The sequence below is a fragment of the Mauremys mutica genome, chromosome 3 (assembly GCF_020497125.1).
Source record: "Mauremys mutica isolate MM-2020 ecotype Southern chromosome 3, ASM2049712v1, whole genome shotgun sequence".
Lineage (NCBI taxonomy): Eukaryota > Metazoa > Chordata > Testudines > Geoemydidae > Mauremys > Mauremys mutica.
In genome coordinates, this window is record NC_059074.1 from 87,547,722 (window position 1) to 87,573,208 (window position 25,487).

Consider the following 25,487-nt stretch of genomic DNA (forward strand, 5'->3'; position numbering starts at 1 on the left):
AAGAATTAGATAATCTCCCAAAATTGTAGATAATCTCCCACAATAACGTGGCTGCTGGCTAGCTAGCTAATTTACACAAAATTAGCCCAATATACATACAATATACTTCACACGTAAACACTGTACATAGCAAATTTTCATTATAGGATCACAACACGTTTTACAAACAATTCAGAACTACCCCTGTGAGATAAAGCCAGTACTCATTTTACTGGCTGGTAAACCTGGCCCAGAGAGTTTAAATGGCTTACCCAATATCACACTGCGAGTCTTGGCCTGGTCTACACTACAAAGGTAGGATGACATTAGCCGCCTTCATGTGTCTATTCGTCAATTTGTCTCCCACCTATGTAAGTGCCTCATTACAGTTACACCACTTCACTGAACGGTGGTGAGCCATGGTCAATGTACTGAGGTCAACGAAGTGTGAGTGTAGACACTGTATTACTTATGTCACCTCTAATAGTCCTCCAGCTGTCCCACAATGCTGGTCACAGTTAAGAACTACACTGGCAAGGGGTCACAGAGACTAGAAGGCCCTCCCTCTTAAAGCCTTGTGAATTTTTAAAATGCCTTTTCCCAATTGTGCAGCTTGGTAAGCACACCTAGCATCTCTCCATTGTTGTGCACAACCGCCCAGCTGACCCTGCCAGCTACATGCCCCAGACATGCTCGGCTTGGCATAGACAAGAGATATTGGATCTCTTGGGCTTGTGGGGAGAAGAGACTGTGCAAGCGCAGCTTCTGACCAGCCATAGAAATGCTGACATCTATGAGCAGATTGCATGGGGGATGCAGGAAAAGAGGTACAACGGTCCAGCAGCAATGCTGTATTCTAGGGAAGGAACTGCGTCAGGCATATCAGAAGACCAGGGAGGTCAACAGTCAATCTAGCACTGACCTGCAGACCTGCTGCTTTTACAAAGAGATGCATGCATAGTTGGCAGAGACCCCACCATCGCCCTGCAGACCACTATGGATACCTCCAAGAAACCCAAGTCACAGGCCCCTGGTGTGAACAGTGAGGTTGAGGAGGAGGTGGAAGGATGGAACCTTGGGTAAGTGTGCAACTGTATTTCCCATTACAATGTTATGCAACTTAACAAGACACAGCTATCAATTTTTCATTAATATACTCATACTGGAAGAGGTAGCAGTACCACAAAGAGAGGTAGCATAGTTATATGCTTTTCATTTCCCTGTAGAGCTAGGCAGTGGGGTTGGGGAAGGAAGACGGGCATGCAGAGCAGTTTGTTAATGTACACCGGGAAGTCCCTTGAGTCCTCCTGAGACATCTCAATGAAACTTTAATGGAGGTACTCTGCAGTCCTCTCCCAAAGATTTCTAGGGATGGCAGCCTTACTTCTTCCTCTATGGTAGGATGCTTTCCCACACCAATCAGTGATATCTTCGAGAGGCACCATTGTAGTACACAAGCTAGCAGCATATGGTCCTGGGTGGCTGCGGGACGCCAGCAGCAGCTGTGCTTTCTCTGCCTTTGTTACCGACACGAGTGAGATATCAGCTAAAATCACCTCTGTCTGTGGAAAATGGTGCCAGTATTCAGTGTCATTGCTCTATACCCATAGTTTCATTGCAATCAAACAATTCCTTCTGCACTTCCCTCACCCCTGATGGGCCACAGTCTCCCTTGCTGGTGCTGTGAATGGTGCCGTGCACAAGCACTCTGAAGCAGAAGTGTCCATAAGCATGTATTTTTTTAAACTTTAGGGAAGCAAGAGTAGGGAGTTCTGAGTCTTAACTTTCACTTTCCATTGTGACAATACTGACAGTGGTACCTCTGTGTGTTATCTGTAGCTGCTGGCATTGTGGCCCCTCCCGACACGTGGCATGCCTGAGCCAGATAGGGAGAAGAAAGAAGAGGACTCAGGATGACATGTTCAATGCGATCTTGCAAGCCAGTGTTGCATCAGACTGTGAGCAAAGGTCCGGAAGGATGAACATGGCAGACAGCCCAGAGAAGGAAAGAGCAGACAGGAGGCAGACCCAGGAATCCCAACAGGAAGAGGAGAGGGAGATGCACCAGGACATAATGTAGATTCTCTGGCTGCGAACACAGATGCTACAAACTCTTGTGGCCCTACAGATTCAACAATCATGGGATCGCCTCCCTTTGCATCCATGAAGAAATCCATTACAGCAGGTTTTTCTTACATTGCTGCAAATACCGGAGGCTTGTGCATCCTGGGCTTGCAAGCTTATGACAATAGTGCAAAGTTGTGAGGCTCCATGCTTCTGTCAGAGACAGCGGATAGTGGGGAGGACCATGCAAGTTCATGGGATTTTTTTTAAAAAGATGTGAAAATTATGGAATATACATTACATTATCAGATGGAGACTGTTGCATGCTCAGACGTCAACTCCTTGCTCCTAGTCACTCCTGTGTGACTCATTTCTGCCCCACAATGCATTGCCAAAACTTCCCAACAGTCCAGATAGTTCACTAGACAGTGGCGGGTTGCATACTGGCCTATCTACCTATGGGGCACCGTCCTGTGCATCGACACATGGTGAGCATGCACAGCAGTGACACAAGGAGTCAAGCATGCACGCACCTAAGTGACATACTAACTGTGGCAACTTTACACTGACATAACTTGTGGAGACAAAAGTTTGTAGTGTAGCCATGCCTTTAGTAGCAGAATCCAGAAGTCTGGACAGTCCTGTGCTTTAACCACTAGGGCCATGAACGATCAGAAATGTTTTTAACTTTAAACATGTGGGCAGTGTGGCTGAGTTTAATTGAATTAATCATGTTCTTAAAGTGATGCATGTGCTTAAGTGATTTATGAGATGGGCTTTATGCTAGCGCTGGTCCACTTCCCTTGCTACCCTTTTTTGTCTTCTCTCTCCCTTCTCATGCCCTCCGAGGCCCTGTTGGAATGTCTTTTCTGGCTAACTCAGTTATTAATAAGTTTGTAGCTTAAACCTTGTCTGCTTGCAAGCACCATGCACCCCTGTGGCACTCGATAAATAATAACAGAGGCATAGCTTTGCTTCTCGCCTCACTGAACTCTTTTGATCCCTTTCTCATAACATGTCCTTTGGTGCATCGCTTAGGTGTCCTGTTGTGAAAGTAATGCTGAATGCTAATGAAACAATGATAGACTGGTTCAAGCTAATGAATGCAGTATAAGATAATTGGTCTAAAAACTACAGCTGCTAACCCCATATTTTCCAGGTAATGGTAGATAGGGAATCCCACAAGCATCCATAAACGTATTTAGAAGACAAATGTAGTAGACAGGGCCGGCTCCAGACCCCAGCGCGCCAAGCGCACGCTTGGGGTGGCATTTTGCCGGGAGGGCGGCAGGCGGCTCCGGCGGACCTCCCACAGGCATGACTGCGGAGGGTCCGCTGGTCCGCGGCTCCGGTGGACCTCCCGCAGACGTGCCTGCGGAGGGGCCGCTGGTCCCGCGGCTTCGGTGGAGCATCCGCAGGCATGCCTGTGGGAGGTCCACCAGAGCCACGGGACCAGCGGACCCTCCGCAGGCACGTCTGCAAGAGGTCCCTTGGAGCCACGGGACCGGCGACCGCCAGAGCGCCCCGCACGGCGTGCCGCCCTGCTTGGGGCAGTGGAATTCCTAGAGCCGCCCCTGGTAGTAGACAGAGAATATCAGTTCCTAATGTTTTGCAACCACTGTATGCTGATATGGTATATGTACTAAGATACCCAGGCATCCACTGATCACTGCATGATCAGCAATATCCAATAGTTTTGGCTTTTTTTCTATGTTCACAGACAGAAAAGCTCGGTTAGAGTTATTGAGGCATCTATCTTGATTTGTAAATATTCTCCTTAATTAAAGATAAATATCTTAATCTGTAAAATTAATTGCTAGAGTATAACACAGAGTTCCATCAATGTTCAATACATTTTACAAGAACTTCACTTTAGACTGGATTGTTTGGCATAAAATAAATATTAATAATAAGTAAGTGTCATTTGGCAATAGCCGCTTCATAATTAATGTTGCATTGCAGTCCTTGAAAGAATTGTACTCTTTTAAAACATTCCTATAAGCCTGATAGGAATCTAAAACCCAGGGGAATCAGTAGGAGTTTTCTACTGACTTCACTGGGCTCTGGATCAGGCTCAAAGAGCACAACTTGATGGCTCCAAATTCTTTGATTTTTTTTCCCATCAGACAATACATAACACCAGCTGTCTCTGCCTGTCGCACAAACTGGTCAATATGATTTGGCTGAATTCTTCTAGGCACCCTTTCTGCTGTTTGTGGGTTTGATGCTAGTCATGAATGTGGCCGATAAAGTGTATCTAAATTGCTAATAAAGTCATAATTATAGGTGCAGGGTACTTTGCCGCTTGACCCTTCATGAAGCGAACAAAAGGCTTTCACCTTTTTTAATAATCTTTCACACTAGTTCCACCTCCTTCAGGACTAGGATTATAGCTGGGATTGGTTGGTTAACGTTAGTACCTACTATTGACATCTGCAGTGGTGAGAAGCTTTCACCATAGACACCTTAACCTGGTCATGTGGCTAAATGGACAAGGCTACAATGACACATACCCCCATAAGAAACACAGCACAGATGCTAAGGAGTTTCTTTAATATTTGTATTCATTTTTTTGCATTAAAAATACAAACACTGGTCATTTATAAGACATTTTCAGTACAGGTTTACCCTGTAGCTCTAGTTTCAGAGTAGCTCTAGTCTTTCAGTACTTTAAAGATGAAGTTTCATAACTGTAGAGAGCAATGCTGAAGCCCTGTGCAAAGAGAGGATAATAAACATATAGCCATCGTTTCAGGCTATTATATACTTTTCTCAGGCTATATGCAGAATTCCCATTAGCAGTTACGGACACTGAATAGGAGGAGGGCAATCTAGGGCCAATCATGAAAAGGTTAGCGATCCAGTGGCCAATTACAAAATTGTGAATGTGCAAGAAGAAATAAGGCTAGCTGGACATGCAGACCTGCCATCACCTAGCTTTAATTACTTCGGCAGTTTCAGTGTGAAGCAGATAAATACTGTCCTGAAAGTTTGTTTGTGAGTATGGGTTTGTGGAAAAAGGCTGGATAGGGGACAGAATGATGTGCTCATTAATACCAATATATTACAGCACTGCTATGAATCCTCCATGGAGATGCCCTGTAGGAAGCAAGAAGAGTGGAGGCTTTGTCTAAATTCATGGGATAAGAAACTGTACAATATTCACTCCAGCAGAGTGATTTTTTTTAAAAAGACAGACAAAAGGAGAGGAGGTAGTTTCAGACTCCAGTGTATAAGAACAATGGACAACCATGCTCTGTTGCTTTGTTTAGGGAAAACCCAAAATGAATTCCTCTCAGTTGAAGTAAATTCAGAGGACTCCCTGCTGAACAAAGAGGGGGGAAACTTTACAGTTCCATTTGCTTTTCCTCTGGTTTCCCAGCATTGTGTCACCCTTCACTCTATGTCACACATCCGCAGCACAAGGCACAATGCAGCTGCAACAGCAGCACTCAGATCTGAGGAAGGAAAGAAGAAGAAAATTATTTTTTCAAAGTTTGTGGACTACATCTTCACTGTTACATCCAGCTTGGCATTGTTATCCAGATGTTTTTCTTCTGTAATGTCTGAAGATGAGACTTCTTTTGTGTGACACTTTTTGCATTTTAAATAATGAACTGGTATAGTAATAAGCCACTCTAAAAAACGCAGCATGTTAAAGAAGAAGTGATCAGAGAGTAGGATTAAAATGACACAAAAATTAGCATAATGAGAAATCCAATAGATTTTTTTTTCATATTTTTATGAAAAAAATCTTGATTAATACTCCCTACTCCACCGCTATTAGTTCAGCCATCCCAGGTCAATGGGGAAAGCAAAGAAAGAAACAGAAAGGAAAATCTGGGCGTTAAAGATGTAAATAGCTTGTAGCTATAAAATAAATACATAAATGAAGGCTGTAAATTAACATTTGCTCTTCTCGGGTGGAGCAACATTAGGAGATTCCCTAAAAGATCATGTCGCAAAAAGAAAAATATTTCTAAAAATGTTGCATTTTCTTAAGAAACTTCAATTAACTTTCCTATATAAATAAAAACAAAGTGCTGGTTGTTGGTGAATGGAAATTTGACACATGGGTGTCCTCGATTAGGTCCCAGAAGAGAATACAGAGTTGTGTTAGATCAAACCACATGACAAGTAAATAGCATTAATAATGTAAGATTATTTGTTGGTTTCTAATTGATCAGAAAAAAGCAATGTTTATTTCAGAATGTTCCAGAACTAATAACCTAACATACTGGGGAATAGTGCCTTGGCATTTTTAAAAAAAAAATATTTCCCCTTTTCAAATTAGTGAGTTAAATAGGGGTAAAGCTGGTTGCATTTTTTGTATTGAAAAGTAATTTCAGTGAAAAATCGCTTATCAAATGAAACTTTTAACGGAAAAATTATGGGGGATATTAAAATCTTTCCTGCAAACTAAAAATTATTTCCCAAAATATTTTACTCAAAAATGTTCAAGTTTCAGGATTTCATAAAAGAAAGAATATTTTTTGCAGAAAATTTGATTAAAATAAAATAAATTGTAATTTCCAGCAAAAAATGACCATTTTTCAATCAGCTCTAGATATCAACTTCTCAGCAAGATAGATTAGTAATAATAATATAATAAAGCAGTGTTTCTCAAACTGGGGTCTGCAGACCCTAGGGGATCTCTGAGGGTACTCCAGGGGGTCCGCGGGCCCTGCTGATCAAATCCTTCCCCTCCCTCCCTCAACTCCTAATCCTCCCACTCCCTCCCAGAGCCTCCTGCATGCCGGAGAACAGCTGTTCAGCAGTGTGCAGGAAGCGCTGGGAGAGAGGGGGAGGAAAGGAGGTGGGGCTCACTCAGGGGAGGGGCGGAAAGAGGCGGGGAAGAGGAGGGGCAGAGGTGGAGTGAGAGCAGGAAGGGGTGGGGCTTGAGGCTGAGCGGGAGGCTTTGGGAGTCACAAAATTTTTTAAATCAAAACGGGCATCCTTGGGTTGCTAAAGTTTGAGAACCGCTGTAAAAAGAATGTGGTATAAGAGCTAGAGAGACATGGTGGGGGAGGAAATATCTTTTACTTGACCAGTTTCTGTTGGTGAAAGAGACAAGCTTTTGCGCCTACACAGAGCTCTTCTGCGGAGAAGCAGACATATGAGGAAATCTTGCTGTCTCATAGTCTGAGGGGACACCTTCCTATAAGAGAGCTAAGTAGAAAAATATATTCAATAAAGCAAGAAAAAGTTAAAAGAAGTAGTCAATTAAAGCAATACACCAAAATATCTAACATTTATTTCCATGTTTGTTTTCTTGACTTCAGCATTTGTGGTGCTGATAGAACCACCTATAGCTAAGGTTTTAAATGAGATTCCCTTTATAAGACCTTGTTTCCAATTGTTTGTAACTTTTTCATACCTTAAGCACTGTGGCTGAAATTTTTCATGGATATCTACCTGTTTGCCTGGTGCTGCCATCCAAGTCTTATCCTACCTTCCATCAAAACTGTTATGCATAGAACACCCACTGAATGGCAGGATTCAGCTGGTGAGTTGAGCCAAAGGGATAGTCTTCAGAAAATGGAAATGAGGAACCAAGCCAAGCTAGGTGAATTGGCAATTTGATGGTAATGAAAATCAGTGTTCATACACCTTACATAGTTCTAAATTAAGTGTATCAGGTCAGGAAAGGTGATGCAGGTGTGGTTGTGGACAGTTCAATGAGGATCTCTGCTCAATGTGCAGCTGCAGTCAAATAAGCAAGCAAGATGTTTGTATGTATAAGGAATGGGATGGAGAATAACATGCACAAAATTATAACGCCATTCTGTCAGTGATGCTGCCTCATCTGGAATACCATATGCAGGACATCTCAAAAGGATATTGCAAAATTAGAGGGACAATGAGAAAGCTCTCATGCAAAAGACTGGGACTGTTTATCTTAGAGAGAGAGATGAATGAGATGACATGATAAGAGAATACAAAACAATAACTGCTTTAGGGAAGGTAAGTGAGGCATTTTATTCCCCCTTGCTCATAATGAGAATGAAATCGAAAGGTAGCAAATTCAAAACAGATAAAAGAACATTCTTGTTTGCAAAATTAGTCTATAAAATTCATTGCCAGTGTTACCTAGTAGCTCTGTGTTCTTGAAGAAACAGGGCACAGCACCCAGCCTGTCTGAATCACGAAAGATCTTCCACACCCCCGCCTCCTGCGCCTCAGCTTGAACCCAAACTGATCAGAAGTAAGAATTACAAAAAGCATTGAAAAGGCAGTAGGAGACACACCTAAACCCCTGGGATAAGGGTGACAGGATTAAGGAAACTCCCCTAGCCTCATTTGCATCAAAGATGAGACAGGGAGGCATCTCCATTAGCATACAGAATGGAGAACAGAGATTCCAAGGCAAGAACCCACATGGAACTCTGGGACCAGAAAAGCAGGGAAGCACTGCATGATGGGGGAAATCTCTGCTCCAGATGTGAATGAACCCACGCCTGCACACACCCAGCTTAGTAGTTATCAGACCAATTCTAGTAAGAAATCCTTTATTGGTATCGAAAATACTGAAGCTGCCTAATTGCATTGTGAGTAGGGCTGGCTTTAAGCCAATTCACCCAATTCCCTGGAATTGGGCCCTGCGCCGAAGAGGGCCCCGCACCTAAGGGGGTCCAGCTCCGGAGGTCTTCGGTGGCATTTTGGCGGTGGGGGATCTGCTCCAAAGGTCTTCGGTGGCATTTCAGCGGCAGGGGGTCTGCTCCGGAGGTCTTCAGCAGCATTTCGGCAGCGGGGGGTTCTTCTGTGCCGCAGAAAACCCGGAGCGGACGCCCCACCGCCGAGTATTCTAATCGGGCCCCGTGGGTCATAAACCCGACCCTGATTGTGAGCTCCCTCGAAGGAGCCCATAGCCAGGAATGATCAGTTCCTATTGTCTAGCCTGAACAAAACAACTTTGGTATACTCCCTTGAGCCATCGTTTTACCCGTAAACAAATCTAGTGGACCTCCCTTTAACCATTGTTGTTTCTCTACAAAAACTCCTACCCATGCTCACGTAAGTGCTTTGATGCCTGGATCCAAAATCTGCATCAGTTCCACTGGGACTTCATCTTCTCCTGACAGTGCTCAGGGCTCTGCCTGCCTCCAGCACTCCGGACCCTCAGCTACCACCACCACCACCTAGGATCCCCGATCAATTCAAGCTTCACAGAGTGGTGAGAACACCTCTCTCTCTCTCTCTCTCTCTCTCTCGCTCTCTCCAGGTATTGCCTTCTGACCCTGATCTGTGTGATCAGTTATAGTTTTCTAAACCTGACTTTTATAATCAAATTTACGTTAGATTTAATATTATACCTGTTTTGTTTATTTGGCTCTCGTATGGTTATTCCCTGGCAATAAATAACTTTCATGTTTAAGCTGGTTGCTTCTCTCTCTCTCTCCCTCCACCTCGTGGGTGATTTCCTCATTTGCTCTGCAGCAATGCTCCTCACATCTAAGCTAAAGATCTCTGCAGCGCCCAAAAATCCTGTGAGGTTTGCCCATCAAGTGGGTTACTACCAGAACAATTGTAATGTGAAAATGAGGATAGGGACGTGCTGAACCTGGCACATATGATGGTGGTAGCTTGAAAGTGCTGCTCAACCCAGTCTGCTGAGTCCAGGGGAATATAAGGTGGCAGATTGAAAGTGTTGTTCAACCCAGCCTGCTCAGGCATACTCTATTCCGGTGCAGTGCCCACGGCACATGAGGGTGACAGCTTGGAGGTGCTGTTTGACCCAGCCTGCTGAATCCAAGGGCCTATGAAGGAGACAGCTTGGAAATGCTGCTCAACCCAGCCTACTGAGTCCAGGGGCATATAAAGGGTCAGCTTGGGAGTGCTGATTAACCCGGTCTCCTCAGACGCACTCTGGTGTGTATGTGTGCGTGCACGCACGTGCCTGATTCTGGGGCTGGCAGAACCCAGCCCTGGGGAACCTAGGTCCTGTGGGATAGCTCCATTGGGAGGGAACTTGCAGCAGGGAGAAGTAGAGCTCTGTATGAGAACACAAATAACACAAGCAGTACATTGATAGAATTACAGACACCCCCCTCCCAGAGAAGTAACCCTAATAAATGAGCATACCCCAAAGTAATGTGCAAATCTGGTAACACCATCGAGGTCAAGAACTTTAAAAAAGGATCAGACATTTATATGGATAGCAAGAATATCTAGCGTCACAATAGTAAATAGCAAAAATAAAGAAAAGGCCCAGAAGTGGTTCTCATGCTCATGATTCAAGATGTAAATCAATTTCTAACTATTGGGAGTTAAGAGGAAACTTTCCCTTAGGTCAGGTTATTTCATAATTGCCTACTGCAGGGTTTCTTTCTTCATTTCCTGAAGCAACTACTATTGGCCCCTGTTGAGGACATACTATGCGTTTAAATGGACCCTGATCTATTCCAAAATAGCAATTCTATACTAAACTAATCCCTAAACCCATTACCCTGTCATCTTTCAAATCCATTTCCCCCACCCCACCCACACACACACACACACCCTCCATAGAGTCAGTTGTGTTAGTTTAGATGGAATATAGGGGCTCCAAGGTGTTAACATAACCCAGTCACAGTCCAATAGTAAACAGTGTTAAACAAGATTCAGGCTTTGGTATACAGAGATCTCAGCCTGCTTAGTGCCATGGCAAATATGCCTTTAACCCTTTATTTACGACACAGAAAAGAAGGAAAAACAGTTAAAGTATTTGAAATGTAAAGTATTAAATAAGGTTTTCATCCCTTGTTGCTGGAGAGAGTTGTTAGAAGGAAGAAAATTCCTTGTTTGATAGTATCTTAGATAGTACCATATCAAAAATAATAATAACTCTTCTTTTGGGGGAAAAGAGTAGTTAAAATGGGCAGGAGCTGTGGTTGTTAAAGTCTGATCCCATTTCATCCCAGGTAGTGTTTGGGATTGAGTGGGAGCCAGTAGAGGTGGTGATGTTATCTGGGTCCCTCTCTTTGGCCTGGTCAGGTCAGGAAACTTTTTAGGATCAGGTTGACAAAAGCCCAAGGTCCCAGGAGAGAGTGAGGGTGGCAGCCATGGTGGTGAAGCTCACTCCAGTAGCCAAATTTTCTCCCCAAAGTCCCTTTATTATTTTGCCCACCAATTAGGCCTACATTTTTGACACACTAATTTTGGGGTATTAATTTCTGGACATATTTTTTTGTTTGCCGAGAATGATCTCACACAGCCTAAATTATACAGTATTGTTTGGACTAATTCAGTTTGTCTGTGTGGTTTTCTTGTACCTGTCTATAACATCCTTTATTAAAAATATCTTGACCTACTTTTCATGGTAAATTCCCAAGCAGCCAAAAAAGTTATAGGCCCAATTGTCACAACATGTCTACAGAACACTGCTGCTGATAATGGCTGGTCAGGTAGTGAAGTGGATCTACTGCTATAATTCAGATGTGGCATGTGATTAGGTATCTTAAAAAAAACCCAAAAAACAAAAAACAAAAAGACTTGTAATCCACAGTTTATTCACACAATCTGTACAATATGTATATTTATATTACTGATTTAATGTTCTTATTTCTTTTCAGATCTACCAGAATGCATCAATTTCATAAACCCTGGTTTGTGTTATGGTAGTAATGTTATAGTTAGGGTTGTAAAATGGTTTCCATGACAGTTCCCTGTTTTCAGTCCCTGAACCCCAACAGTCAAATAACTGGCATGATCTCTGTTTTAAGTTTTATCATAAAATATCCAAGAGAGACTTAGATCTCCTCTCAGAACAGGCTTTCTCCCAGGATGAAAACCTGCCATCTCTCACTGTTCTAGATTAACCATTAATAAAATCTCCTCTGGTCTTTATGGAAATGAAACATATTGCAATGGATTGTCCAACATACTGATGGATATTTCAATTTTCTGGTAATTATAGGCAGAATGAGGTAGGCATGTCAAAATTCCTATACATTTGATGTGTAATATTAATTTATCAGTACAAAAAAAAGAACATAATTTTTGTTTTAGAGAAAAATATATCAAAAGTTTGTTTTCAGTGTCAACATCTTCTATTGCAATATTTTTATCTACATAATTTCTATGATGCAACAAAATACATTATTTGATTTACGAGGATTCAGGATAATAATTAATTATAAGGTTTTCTGATAGGGAATATAGAATACGTTATACGCAGCTGTGAACTATGATGCTGTTATCTCATCAAGGACTTCTGGCTAGAATTAGAAGTTATGAAAGCAAAGCTCAAATTTTTTTTATTAGAGCTGTCAAACGAGGAGGGCTTTAAACTAAGTTCGCTGGGGGATGGTGACCTAAGCCCAGAGGTAAGTGGAGAGGGGGATACCGGGAGGAAACACAAGGAGGAAGGTACAGGATGGGAAGTCTCCTGATTCATACCGAGAAAGTAGGGCAATTGGCTAGTTATCTTAGGTGCATGTACATGAACGCAAGAAGCCTGGGAAACAAGCAGGAAGAATTGGAAGTCCTGGCACAATCAAGGAACTATGATTTGATTGGAATAACAGAAACTTGGTGGGGCAGTTCACATGACTGGAGCACTGTCATGGATGGATCTAAACTGTTCAGGAAGGACAGGTACAGGAGGAAAGGTGGAGAAGTTGCATTGTTTGTAAGAAAGAGTTATGATTGCTCAGAGCTCCAGAAGGAAACTGGAGAAAAGTCTGTTGAGAGTCTTTGGGTTAGATTTAGAGGTGAGAGCAACAAGGGTAATGTTGTGGTGAGTGTGTGCTATAGACCACTGGAGTCTTGCCCACATGCTCAGGGTTTAGCTGATTTCCACATTTGGGATCGGGAAGGAATTTTCCTCCAGGGCAGACTGGCAGAGGTCCTGGGGATTTTTCACCTTCCTCTGCAGCGTGGGGCATGGGTCACTTGCTGGAGGATTCTCTGCACCTTGAAGTCTTTAAATCATGATTTGAGGACTTCAATAGCTCAGACATAGGTTAGGGGTTTGTTACAGGAGTGGGTGGGTGAGATTCTGTGGCCTGAGTTGTGCAGGAGGTCAGACTAGACGATCATAATGGTCCCTTCTGACCTTAAAGTCTATGATTAATAGGATCAGAAGGATAAGGTAGACGAGGTTTTCTTTGGACAACTAACAGAAGTTTCCAGATCACAGGACCTGGTTCTAATGGAGGACTTCAATCACCCTGACATCTGCTGGGAGAGCAATACAGCAATGCACAGACAATCCAGGACATTTTTGGAGTGTTGGGGACAACTTCCTGATACAAGTGCTGGAGGAACTGACTACAGGCTGTGCTCCTCTTGACCTGCTGCTTACAAACAGGGAAGAATTGGTAGGGGAAGTAGAAGTGGGTGGCAACCTAGGCAGCAGTGACCATGAGATGGTTGAGTTCAGGATCCTCACAAAAGGAAGAAAGGAGAGTAGCAAAATATGGACCCTGGACTTCAGAAAAGCAGACTTTGACCCCCTTAGGGAACAGATGGGCAGGATCCCCTGGGAGGCTAATATGAGGGGGAAAGGACTCCAGGAGAGCTGGCTGTATTTTAAAGAAGTCTTATTGAGGGCACAGGAACAAACCACCCCACTGTGCAGAAAGAATAGCAAATATGGCAGGCAACCAACTTGACTTAACAGAGAAATCCTTGGTGAGCTTAAACTCAAAAAGGAAGCTTACAAGAAGTAGAAATTTGGACAGATGACTAGGGAGCATGCGGGGGTGTAATCAAGAAGGCCAAGACACAACTGGAGTTTCAGCTAACAAGGGGTGTGAAGGGTTTCTACAGGTATGTTAGCAACAAGAAGAAGGTCAGGGAAAGTGTGGGACCCTTCCTGAATGGGGGAGGCAACCTAGTGACACATGATGTGGAAAAAGCTGAAGTACTCAATGCTTTTTTTGCCTCGGTCTTCACAGATAAGATCAGCTCCCAGACTACTGGCACTGGGCAATATAGTATGGGGAAGATGTGAGCAGCCCTCAGTGGTAAAAGAACAGGTTAAGGCTCATTTAGAAAAGCTGGCCATGCACAAGTCCATGGGTCCAGATCTAATGCATCTGAGGGTGCTGAGGGAGTTGACTGATGTGACTGCAGAGTCATTGGCCATTATCTTTGAAAATTCGTGGCGATCTGGGGAGGTCCCGGATGATTGGAAAAAGGCAAATATAGTGCCCATATTTTGAAAAGGGAAGAAGGAAAACCCAGGGAACTACAGACCGGTCAGCTTTACTTCAGTCCCCAACAAAATCATGGAGCAGGTCCTCAGGGAAACCATTTTGAAGCACTTGGAGAGGAAGGTAATCAGGAATGGTCAACATGGATTCACCCAGGGCAAGTCATGCCTGATCAACCTGATTGCCTTCTATGATGAGATAATTGGCTCTGTGGATATGGGGAAAGTGGTGGATGTGATATATCTTGACTTTAGCAAAGCTTTTGATGTGGTCTCCCACTGTATTCTTGCCAGCAAGTTAAAGAAGTATGGATTGGATAAATGGACTATAACATGGATAGAAAGCTGTTTGATTGTCGGGCTCAACGGATAGTGATCAACAGCTCAATGTCTAGTTGGCAGCCGGTATAAGCATAGTGCCCATGGGGTCTGCCCTGGGGCTGGTTTTGTTCAACATCTTTATTAATGATCTGGATGATGGGATGAATTGCACTCTCAGCAAGTTCGCAGATAACAATAAGCTGGGAGGAGAGGTAGATACGCTGGAGGGTAGGGATAGGGTCCAGAGTGTATTAGACAAATTGGAATATTGGGCCAAAAGATATCTGATGAGGTTCAACAAGGACAAGTGCAGAGTCCTGCACTTAGGAATGAAGAATCCCATGCACTGCTACAGGCTGGGGACTGACTGGCTAAGCAGCAGTTCTGCAGAAAAGGACCTGGGGATTACAGTGGACAAGAAACTGGGTACAAGTCAACGGTGTGCCCTTATTGCCAAGACGGCCAATGGCATATTGGGCTGTATTAGTAGGAGCATTGCCAGCAGATCGAGGGAAGTGATTATTCCCCTCTATTTGGCACTGCTGAGGCCACACCTGGAGTATTGAATCCAGTTTTGGTCCCCCCATTATAGAAGGGATGTGGACATTTTCAGGTGACATTGTAAATAAGAAGTGGGTAGCATTATCGCCCATAAATGTAAACAACCTGGTTTGTCTTAGCGATTGATTAGACAAGCAGTAGGCCTGAGTTGACTTGTAGGCTCTAAAGTTTCCCCCTTTTTTTTCTTTTTCTTTGAGTGCATGTAAAAAAAAAATTCTATATTTGTAAGTTGCACTTTCACAATGAAGAGATTGCAGTACAATACTTGTATGAGGTGAATTGAAAAATACTATTTATTTTATCTTTCTTATGGTGCAAATATTTGTAATAAAAAATATAATATTAAGTGAGCACTGTATACTTTGTATTCTGTGTTGTAATTGAAATCAATATATTTGAAAATGTAGAAAAACATCCAAAATATTCATAATAAATTTAAATTGGCATTCTAGCATTGTTTAACAGTGTGATTAAAACTGCAAGTAATTGTGACTATTTTTTTAAATTTAGTTAATTAGTTTTGCCTTAATTGCTTGTGTTAATTGACAGCCCCAGTTTTTATAGTCACCACAGTCTTGCATTGGAATTATAGCCCCATCATCAACACGCTCTCATTTTTATGTTGTGTGTTTTCATAGAATATCAGGGTTGGAAAGGATCTTGGGAGGTCATTCAGTGTGTGGTATATAAAATTGCCTCTCTTCTCATTTTCTGTGCTGCCTGGTTCTCCCCACCCTCTTCTTCTCTGTTGTCTCTTCCATGCTTTATCCATGCTGTTGCAACTGGACCAGCCTTCCCTGAACTACTGCCATTACCAGTCCCAACAGAGTGTCAATAGCTTCTTATGTAAAACGTGCCCCAATTGCCTCCCTGTATGTGACTTTTTAAGTGCCCCCCTGACAAACCCAACCCAGTAGCCCAACCACCAGAGGATTCGCTCTCAGCTCACGTGGAAGCAAAGCAGTACAGCGGAGATAAGATGCCTTCAGGGTAAGACATTGTGCTCACAGATTACAGAAGGGAAGGTGGTTGAAGGGACTGCAGTGTATTTAACATTGCACTCCCCATGTTGGAGTCCTACGAGACTAAGCTATATTAGGGAACAAATGTCAAGACACATTATGACTCTGCTAGGCATAGTGCCTCTGGTGCACTGGCAGAAACACAGAGCAGACACAGTCTCGCTGCACCTTGAAAGCGATGGAACAAATGGTCCTCCCAGCGTAGCCACCCTGGCAAATGGGGAAAGGAGTATGGCCACTCCCACAGCCTGCCCCCCAAAGGCCTCCTCTGGGGCCAGTCAGTGCAGCAAGCAGAGCTAGCAGGCCCCCTTTCCCGGCACTGCCAATTGGAGAGACACGAGTTGCAGCCACATACAGCCTGTATTCTCTTGGATGGGTGTATGAAAGCTATCTTTCCCTCCCCCCCTCCCCCCCCCGACGCACACACTCACCCCTAGGGAGTATACTTTGGCCCATAACACTAAATTATGTGTCATCAAAATGATTCATATTAATAGGGACAAAGTACACGGGGGGAAATAATTAAAATAAACTCCTTCCATACATTGAAAAGTTTGGTTTTGCTGCGTTTTATGAAGTTACCTGAATTGCATAACTGTGTATATACAGAGACTGAAAAGTAACTAGGAAGTGCTAATCAGTAAATTATATCTTTTAAAAACACACTGGGTTTAATACAGTGGACTCATGGGGAAGTTGATGAGTTATAAAAAGTCAATTACATACAGTCTTCATTGAGGTAAAGTCAAAAACTGGACTACTAGCATACTGGAGATTAAATCTGTATTGGAAAGGATGAGAGTGGAAATTTGCAAAATAACTCCCTGGGATCTGTCCTTTCACATTCATGGGAAATAAATGCACCAATTTATAATTGGTATGTTGTTAAAATAGATTAATGTTTGAGCTATATTATTTATTCAATAATGTTCCATATTTTATTATTGTTATTTTAAGGGATGCCAGAATTTCTTAGTTGCAAAACAGGCTAGATACCAGGAAACATTTTCAGCAATCAGGTCTATTCGATTTGTGAAATAGCCTCTCAAGGGCAATGGAAAAAGCCCCAATGATTAAGGCACTAATGGGCTAGCCAAAGCATGGGAGACTACCCTGACACAGGGCCGGTTCCAGCTTTTTTCAGTGGCACTTCAATGGCTGCTCTACTGCGCCGCTTCATTCTTTGGTGGTAATTCGGCGGCAGGTCCTTCCCTCCATGAGGGACTGAGGGACCCGCCCCTGAATTGCCGCCTAAGACCCGGACGTGCCGCCCCCTTCCTTGGGCCGCCCCAAGCACCAGCTTGCTGCGCTAGTGCCTGGAGCCGGCCCTGCCCTGACAACAAAATTCCATTTGGCAAGGGAATGTACAGAATGCTGAGCTGCTCCAAAACATGCAAAACGTTGATGGAAATTTTTCTTGCATAAAAATTTCAATTTTTTTTCATGAAAATGTTTATAGTTTTTGACCAGCACATACAGTGGTCAAACCCTCCAAGTCCCCCTTGCTCCATCCCTACAAACTTCCAATAGTCCTCCACCACTACTCTCGGACTGAGAGTTTTGGTTAGGGTCCATGAAGTCCTGGAAGCCTTCCTACTGGGCATTGCTCTTGGATTGTTCAATGTACATTGTTATGCATCTAGTATACTATCATATAACATTCCCAGCAGTTCACAGTTCTCTCCTAGCATATACAGCACATAGGGTCCAGTCCAAATCCCATTAAAATCAATAGAAAAACAGCCATCAACTTCAATGGCGGTGGGATGAGGCATGCAGTGCTTTTACAGTTACATCCTTCTTTCTCTTCCTTTGGTTCTGTTTCTCTTCATGTATTTCAATATTTTTGATGGTTTTGTTTTGTAAAACAATCTCTAGCTTTGTTGCTCTTCCACTTGTTGCAAATCTCCATGGAACTGCTTGCCCGAGCCATCCTCATCTTTACAGGTAAGTAATGGATCACTCCAAATAGGACATTGCTCCTGTGGTGGCTGTGTGACAATTGCAGTGCTAAAGACTGAAAAATGTCAATACCAGTTAAAACAACAGATCAGCAAAATCTGATAATGTTATTCAAATAGCAAATTCCCTATTCCAATCTGTAGACTAAGATGGGTTACAATGATCCTTCATATTGGCCCCCAAATCTTATTCCAAGGGGATGGATCATTAAAGTGTAGAGACAAAATTCAAAGCATACATCTCTAAAAGAGATTTTTTTAAGGTTCCAAAAATAGACAACAATTAGGAAATAATCAACAGGGAACGTCTCTGTAGCAGCATGTGTACCGGTAACAGCAATTATAAGAGTCCAAAAATGTGAAGCCTTGTTATTAAAATGGCATTATCTAGAGCTTGGAGAATACTAGGGGTGGGGTGGGAGTAGGTTTAATGAATATTCATTTGAATTTGAAAATGAATTTGCTTCTGCTGTGTTCATGCCCCTTTCCCCCAAACACTCCATCAAGTTTCCCTGGCATGAAAATGCAGAAAATGAATTTTAATCTCACATGCTCATATACACAGGCAAAGCAACAGAATAGTATTGTAATATTGCTGTGGGATGGTAGCTGGACTCCACTGAAACATGTTTTCAGTGTTAGTGACAGCCAGCCCATATTTGCTCAGTTTATGAGTAAAAAGATCGATTTTCTAACTGTCAGCCCTGCAAACTCATATTGGGATCTGAGAGTCAAATTGGTTTTCTTCTGGCACATTGTCATAATCCATAGTAAAGATTCAGCCATTGGTACTTCATTACCAATAGTGCTGATATCCCTAGACCATCCCTGACAGGTGTTTGTCTTAATCTGTTCTTAAAAAACATCTTTTCTACCTTGATGTGCAAGGCAGAAAAAAATTTGCTCCCTGATCCTCAGTTGTATTGGCTCTGTAGTGCTATGTTAGTAAAGCTTGGGTTTGTCATCGAGGTAAGCAGAGGCACTGAAGGAGAGGTGCCATTTTACTTATCCACTTGCTGCTGATTGGTGATAATTTGTTCGACCACCACTTATACTGGATCCCTTTCTCTTGACATTAGGATTAAATTGAATGGATGTTGTCAGCAGCCTGGCAGCCAAAATCTCAACTGTGGGAGACCTGGAAAGTGGCTTAGCTTTGCTTTCCACTTTCTCCTTCTCCGCTTTTCACCCACCACAATCCTTAAGAATACAGAGAAAGAAATCTTAACTCACTGAAATAAATTTCCATTGATTTCAATGGGACCAAGATTTCACTCAGAACAAAGATATGGTCAGTTGACTATACACTTATGCCCTGCACTCTGAGCATCTGTCCTAGACTGGGGGACTTAGGACTGCCAATTGGGTTGATGCAGGAATCAGCTGCCAAATCACTACTGCCTCAACCAGCAAAGCACATAGGCATGTGCTTAAACATAAATGAAGAGCCCCACTGACAACAGAAGAACTAATTGTGTGCTTAAAGTTAAGCACATGCTTAAGTACTTAGCTACATTGGGGCCTGAGGACAGCATGCAAGCCAAAGTAAATTCTACATTAGGACATTACATACAGGTGTGCTTTTTTTATGCTTACAAGATTGTTTATCCTTTTTGCTAGGATGCTGTCCCCACACAATCTATCATAAAGATTAGACAATAAATTGCCATTTTCACTTGGTTTTCAGATCTGCTTCTCCCTTTGAGTCCAGGGAAAAGACCAAGGTGAACCCATCTAAGCAACAAATCCCCAAGAAACCATTGTTCAGAATGCTGAATAGTTACATTAGCATGGAGATCTAGAACCATAGTACATTCAATAAATAAAATGCAAACCCAAAAGCCAACAGAGAGATTGTATGTATTTTTATCCACAGCACGCATAAGACATGATTATCTAATGGGTTTTTGAACTCTTTCAAACTAACTATTCTAGGTCAAAAGACACATTTGGTTTAGGGATCCTTTATTTAAAATGGAAGCAGGATGGGATTTCCAAGCACACTGCCTGAAAAATAATTACACTGCACTTTTGTGATTTCCTGGCTCTTTAGAGATAGCCTTGGGCTCTGGGGATACAGTGATGTAAGCTCTATGATGACTCACAGTAGGCTTTTTCAGCCTCCAGCTATCTTGCCCTTCAAGTCTGCAGTACTCTCTCTCTCTCTAGTCTGGTCTGAAAGACATAATATTGCTGATTTTAAAACAAGGCATAAGATATATTTTGGTTTTCTATGACTTATCCAGTTCAGAAGCGATTTTATTTTCCGGGCTTCTTTTAATGGGTTGTACTGTGCCTTGGGATGCACTGTATAAATGAGATATATAAGAAAGCACAGATTATATTCTGCTTATATTATGGTCATAGACCTTAATGATTATGAACCCCTTCTACTTGAAATCACCCATCATCCTCTGTACAATGTTTTGACTGGAGTGGATTTTTTCCCCTCCCAATAGTAATGCTGATCTCTTAGACGTGATGTCAACCTTCATTTTTTGAAAAACATTAGCCTCATAACCTCCTTGCTAGCCTACCAGCCAGCCTCCCTCAGAAAGCAAGTAGGGACTAACTAACACTATAAGCCTGAAGTAACCTGCCATGTGAATAGGAAAACTCCCACCCCCCGCCCCCTTTTTTGGGGGGGGGTATATATTTTTTTCTTTTTGCTGGCCAGATAATATTTTCCTGCAGGCTGGCTTCCCCTCACCCCCCACATGCCTCTCCCCGTTTAACCCAGGAATATTCCCTTTTAAATGGAATTAAATAAGGTTTCCCTTCCCCCCCCCCATTAGTGAGAGGGCTTCTTCCTGAAGCCATCCAAGTGTAAAACTATTCACTAATACACTGGCCTGGATTTGGTTTACAACAGATGGTCACCTTGATATATTGGAACCTTCTTGTTCTCAAACAAGGCAAAGAGTAAAATTTTCAAAAGTGACGTGTGCACTTTGGAGCCTTAGTTCTATTCCCTGGTCTTTCACTGTGTGATCTTAAGTCACTTGTGTGACTTTGAAAGTTGTCTCCAAAGCTAAAGCTAGTCAAAATATTTTCAGTGAAACTTTTTCCATCCAAAAATGCCATTTGTTGAAACTGAAATGTTTCATGGGAACGTATTGGTTTTGATGAAAATTTTCTGATGTCTAGCAGGGAATTATTGTTCACAGAGAGACCACACCCAAAACAACCAGTAGCCAGGTGGTTTGCAGAGACTTGAAGCTGGATCTGCTATATCGCATGGGAGTGCCCTAAGCATTGGGCTATTCTGTGGTGAGCTCTTGTTTCTGCTGTGGAATGAAAGGTTTTCACAAAACGGAATGGGTTTCTGGCCAGTCTTCACTGATTTCTGAATCACATAGGAGAATACCAGTGAAATGATAGTAAACAATAAACAATAGCCCAGCCCTTTGGAAACAGCCTGCATTCTGACTTATAGGCATACCTCATAGTTTCTGCTTTGAAGTACAAGCACCTGCATTTCAGAGACACGGTAGGACTGATCCAGTTATCCACATGAAAAGGGGATAATGGAGAATTTGGAATTTCCAGTCTGGAGTTTAAATATGACTTAAAGTCTTTTCAACTTGTTCATCAGAGGCACAGAATTATTTTGCATCTTGGTTTTCTTTTTAGTGTGACTCTCTGACACTGCATTCTAGGGTGACCAGAGAGCAAGTGTGAAAAATAGGGACAGGGGGTTGGAAAAGACCCCAGAATTGAGACTGTCCCTATAAAATTGGGGCATCTGGTCACCCTACTGCATCCAGCTGAGTCGCCAAGCATTTGAAGCTCTCTCTGTGGAGTGATTGAGGAGTTTTAAAGCACCCTAACTCACCACCAATCCCTCAACTGTGAATCCTCTGAGTCATTTTTGTAATAATTTAACCTCAGCTACACCGTCATCTACACACACACCCACAAAAGGAAAGAATGGAGGACGTGGGACAGCAAAAAGAAGAGGAAGGAAGATTGAGAGAAGTCATGGGACGGGAAAAGGAAAGCAGCTGGAACTCTGGCAAATTAGTTATGTTGTACTGAATGGTGAGAGTCTGGTTTACCACTCTGTTGTGCCAGTTTTACAATGGTCTGATTCCAATGGATGCTTTTTGCACATAAATGTTCAGCCAGAACATAGCTTATTATGAGAACACTGAGCAAAAGGGAAAAAAATAAACTGCTTTATGTATGGAAAGGAACCTGTAGCATGAAAGAATCATCCTTCCTTGTTTACAGAATATTATTATTAGTATTGTCCTGGTTCTTCTTCATAGTTTCAACTCTTCCTCTTTCTTTTAGCCCAGTTTCTACAGCATGATTAGAATGACCGCAGTTGCCCAAACCACTAAGGGGATTTTTATTATATTAGTCTGATGCGTATAGTCCCTTTAAAGTATATAAACATGGTTTTGTAAAACACAACTCTTAAAGTTACAGAGTCCAATACTATGCAACAAAGTGACAAATCATTTTTAACCCCTTTGGTATTATTACTATACATCATTATAAACTGAGTCTTGATGAAGTTGTGGTAATGAAAGCTCCAGTGTTCATTCAAACAGAGAAAACATTGTAATGTGTGTAGCACAATTTCTTACAGGCACAAAAATAAATGATTAATGTTAATGTAATTTGCTAAAAATCTGAGTAACGCTCATGGGGGAAAAAATGATTATAGAAACAAGAAGATTAGTGAGATCACATGCAGTCTCCGATACAACATTTTCAATGAATTCTAGCTGGCTCCAAGTACACCTCTACCTCAATATAATGCGACCCGATATAACATGAATTCGGATATAATGCGGTAAAGCAGCACTCGGGGGCCGGGGGGGGGAGGGGCTGCGCACTTCGGTGGATCAAAGCAAGTTCGATATAACACGGTTTCACCTATAACGCAGTAAGATTTTTTGGCTCCTGAGGACAGCGTTATATTGGGGTAGAGGTATAATATCAAAATTGTGACATCAGGGAGCTATGTGCATATAGTAAGTGTGATAATTTTTTTCCTTTTAATATTTACGTTGTTCTTTTTATGTCAGAAGTGTGAATTTATGTTTTGTTATCTAGTAAAGTCAAACTTGAGCTGTACGTATTGGCTGAGGAAACAATAATAGAAATGTCTTTGTCGTCCTATCACTATACAAGACACTGCATGATGCGATACTTCAACCTAGCACTTCAGGAAAAGCACAGCCTACAAAATATTAATTTACAGTTCCACAAACAGGGCAGGATATTTAATAACTCCGTTAGCTCAGATCAAAATTCTGTTTCAGAGAAATGCATAAATAAATAAATCCTCCAATGAAAGACTAATTACACATGACATTAGCACTCCAAGAGCTACATCCTGCTCACTTTAGTCATCTATGTAGCTCCTTTGAAATAAATATAGCTAATCATGAATAAGGCAAGCAGGATGTTACTCTAAATCTATTCTTTATCTCTTCCATTCCAATTGGCTACTAGAAAGTGTGACCACACTAGAAACAAAGCAGGCTGGTTGCAGATACTTAATTTAGATTTTTTTTTTAAAAAAGAAAAGCTTGGAGTAAAATTTGGACACATAAAACCTCTGCATTAATTATAAACTCTGCTCGAGTTAAAACAAAAAACCTTTTGACAACCTGCCACCAGATACCTTTCTGAAGAGTGAGTCGCTGTCCTTATTCCTACAGACCCAGTGCATATGCACTGATCGTCTCCTGCTGCAGCTTTTGTTTTCAGGCCTTCTTTTTTCAATGGTTGCCATAGAGTCTACCAATTATCATATGAAAAGCACGCACACACACAAAACCCCCAAAAGCCTGCTGCTAAAGCCATGAACAGTTTTCAGTGTTCATGTAGAAAGGATGGGGGAGGAAGGGGGAATGGTGTGTGTGTGCGGGTGGGTGGGACAGAAGTCCTGAGGGAAAGATTGTCCTCCCCCCACCCCTTCTTTAAGATGACTTGATTATTACTTTAATAGGTAGCATCTTTTCCCTCACATAGTTCATTATGGACACTATTCTATTTCACTATTTTCACTAGTCTATCAAAGGTTTCCGCTATCTGTTCCCACACTCTTACCTTAAAAGCAAGCAACAGAAAGGTTAAAAAAAACTAATAAACAAGCCTTCCTTCTTTTAAACCTTTCAGGGTAGGTGACAGCCATTCACTGGAAATAGTGGCAATGTCAGTCATGGGGGCTGAGACACCTGAAGAAGATGAAACGTCCATCTATTTACCTTAATGCTCAGAGAAATACACCAGTGGTATGCTAGAGTAATTCAGCTGAAATCCACGAAGTCACACCAAAGTAACTCCAGCAGTTTCAGAGGAGTTACTCCAATGGCAAACTGGTGTTATGCAATGAAGAGTCCAGCCCCTAGAAGCTGAGAATCCAAGAGGGGACCCGTAGTTATCACTGGTTATGAGGCCCAGGATATTTGAGGAATATTGTCAAAACTTGGTGAGATGAGGTAACACAGTATAGCTGCATCAATAGGATGTAAGTAGAGGGTAAAATTCTCACCCCATGGAAGTCCATGGGAGTTTCAGCATTAACTTCAAAGAGGCCAGGATTTCACTCAAGGACTCACAAACTGTCTATATCCCTACACTTTGTGTAATCATTTGAACCAATGTACATTGAAAGCAAAGTGGGTGTAACACACTACTATTCTGTTTCATTAATGTTTTACCTCCCACTTTGCACTGATGTAAATGAAGTCACAAGATGCACAGCAACAGACAATCAAGCCTCTGATTTTAAGGTTAAACCTGGATGTGGTAGGTCCTGTTTGCTTCTGCCTCTGCTCAAGTCCACAAAGAGCGCAGAGACCTTATTTGCTGGTAAGACACCCAGTGCAGTTTATTTACAATATTGAGTTCCACCATCCTTTTATACTCTATAGCCTCACTCCTCAGTCCTAGGGAGCTATCAGCTCCTGAGGCAAGCCAGGAAGAGAAACCTCTCTCACCCTCTCTCATTGTGCTTCCCTCTTTCCCATTTACTTCCTGTGTATTTTGTATCATCTTCCTAATAGCCTAGTTAGCGTCTTAGTTGTCCTCAGCCCATCAATTAGGCACAGCTCTTCTTAATGAGGTCTGCTCTGGAATAATTAGACTTGCAGTGACCAGAGTGCTGGCTGGCTCATCTGCTGTTGCCCAGCACTTTGTTACACCCGGGAGGTGGGGGAATCACATTAATCCTAATTGTCAAAGGTGTACGGGGGTAACCTAGCAAAAACTATTCTCTAAAAGTGTCCTTATGTGGCAGGTTGCAATTTTACCTAGTTTGTTTGCAAAGAACTTTGTGCCATTTCACATGTGGAAGGTCAGTGGCTCAACTGTTCATTGATGACTTTCATCCAGCATTTAGACAAGTATCTTCGGCCACCAACATCATCATCACAACAATGGAACTACTTGAGAGTCTCTCCTCACTCCTTGCCAGCAGAG